Here is a 2,653-nt window from a genome sequence, read left to right as displayed (position 1 = left end):
TTAACTAATAGTCAATATATATTAAATAAATTAGAGTAAAAAATAAGAAAAATGAGAAAAGTCCATAAAAAGTAAAATCTTACTGTAAAAAAATTGGTAACTATATTAAACAAAGACGTTGAAATTTCTCACATAGACGCTACACAGCAACGAACACGGCACAAACATCTCGCGCAATGAACAAAATATAAATGCGAGAAATACAAAATAGAAAGGCTGAATGAAGATAAGATTAGTCTGAAGACGAGGAGAGGACGCAGACGCCAAATCAACCACTCAATTTTGAAATTATAAGAGAGTAAATCGGATCGAGTAAGTCCGTATCTTTCATGAGAAAGGCAATGTCACTGTAAACAAAGATGATTATGTGTCTAAAATGGAACTTATGCTAAGTGACACAGATACTTATACTAAAACTGATATTAAAAACCCGGTAAAAAGAGTTGAGAATAGATTAAATGAGTGTCTTAAGGCTTGGAAGAATGTGAATTACATCACCGCAAGCCAGTATTACTTTTTAATCTGTAATGACAAGCCCTTACCAAAGGCATACGGACTTCCGAAGATACATAAGCCTGATGTTCCATATAGAATTATAGTTTCTTGTACAAACATTACTATGTTTAACTTTGCTTCTTTCTTACATGGCATTTTATATGAGAACTTACCTCTAAGCCTCGTAGCTTTGTATGTAATAGCTTTGATTTGTACAGAAGTCTGTCAGGTTTGCGTATTGGTAGTACTGATGTATTATTTTTGCTTGATGTTGTCTCATTATTCACGAACATACCACTTGATTTAGCTCTTGAAGCGGTGAGGAAAAGGACATACATTGAGGACCACACAAATATTCCCTTAGAATTTATAAAGGGTCTTGAGTTTGTACTTTCTTCAACTTTTTTTACATTTAATGATACCATTTACTAACAGACATTTGGTGTCCCCATGGGTCGTTATCTGAATTTTAATTCTCAACACCTTTTCAAGAAAAAAATTGGAGTCATGTTTGGTATTGTTGACAGAGCTATTTTGCTTTTGCATCCGAATTTTCACAGAAATAATTTGATCAAGGCTATGCAATTAATGTTGATCAATAATTATCTTTTAGATCTGATTTTTAAAGTTGCCCGAAAAAGACTACATTTTTTACTTAAGAACAAATTAAATGTGGTGAATGGTGAGCCTACATCAAGTGCAATTTCTTTGAGTGATAAGGAGAGTTTTTTTATCATGCCTTTTTTACCAGGTATTACCGACAATATTTCAAGAACTCTAAAAACAATGAATTTCCGTGTTTCTTACAGAAATCTAAATACTTTACATAAATACATTAGAGTTTATAAAGACGATCTTGACCACGATAAGAATAGTAACATCATCTACAAACTCAACTGCTCATCTTGCGATGCCTCTTATGTTGGCCAAACAAGTAGACAGCTGCGTACAAGATTCACGGAACACCAACGTAATTATCGCCAGAACTATGATCGACAGTCAGTGATCAGCAGGCATCGTAGCAATCTCGGACATGACTTTGCTTAGAACGAAACTGAGATACTCGATAAAGAACAGTTTTATCATAAGAGACTTATATCTGATATGCTGCACATAAAGATGCAGAAACACAGCATAAATCTCATGAAAGATACGGACTTATTCGATCCGATTTACTCTCTTATAATTTCAAAATTGAGTGGTTGATTTGGCGTCTGCGTTCTCTCCTCGTCTTCAGACTAATCTTATCTTCATTTGGCCTTTCTATTTTGTATTTCTCGCATTTATATTTTGTTCATTGCGCGAGATGTTTGTGCCGTGTTCGTTGCTGTGTGGCGTCTATGTGAGAAATTTCAACGTCTTTGTTTAATATATTTACCAATTTTTTTACAGTAAGATTTTACTTTTTATGGACTTTTCTCATTTTTCTTATTTTTTACTCTAATTTATTTAATATATATTGACTATTAGTTAATTTGCAACATTTTGACTCAAATGTATTTGTTAACTTACAATTTCAACCTTCTGACTAATAATTTTAAATAATTTTGACTTAGATCTTTTTAATCTTGACAATATTTTAACTCCGAATATTATTTAAAAATGTATTGATTCTTTCTANAAGACGATGCAAAGACAAATTAAACTGTCAACAATTTTGTTTTTGCTTCTTGACGTCTCTTATATGTCGACGTTCAGTAGCGTTAGTAGTATTATGATTTATATTTAAGGTGTGTATACGACTGTGTGTGTGGGTTTTGCGGTGCTTTTTGTTCTTTACTTTATATNACTTTTAATTACTTCTATTATAAAAATTTCTGTAATTTTTCTTGTTGTATGTATTTTTTCAGTGTGGCTGATGATCGAAATCAACAATCGAAACGTTTCACATTACACAATAAATAACATCATACACTAATTAAATTACGTTATTTACTAAACTGTCTCTAACTGTAGTCAAAAAGGCTGGAAAATCCAATTTTTCTACTTTTTATTAATTTTTAGCCGTTATAGAATTAAATTACTTATATCTATTTAGATTTACTTTATATTTATTTAGATCTAATTTATATCTATTTAGATTTACTTTAGATCTAATTAGATCTATTTTTCCATTTTTTTTATCTTGTTAGATTTAAATTAGATCTAATCCATTTTT

The sequence above is a fragment of the Pseudomyrmex gracilis genome, unplaced genomic scaffold (assembly GCF_002006095.1).
Source record: "Pseudomyrmex gracilis isolate BER0280 unplaced genomic scaffold, ASM200609v1 scaffold_2194, whole genome shotgun sequence".
Taxonomy (NCBI): domain Eukaryota; kingdom Metazoa; phylum Arthropoda; class Insecta; order Hymenoptera; family Formicidae; genus Pseudomyrmex; species Pseudomyrmex gracilis.
Note: the sequence above shows the minus strand (reverse complement) of the source record.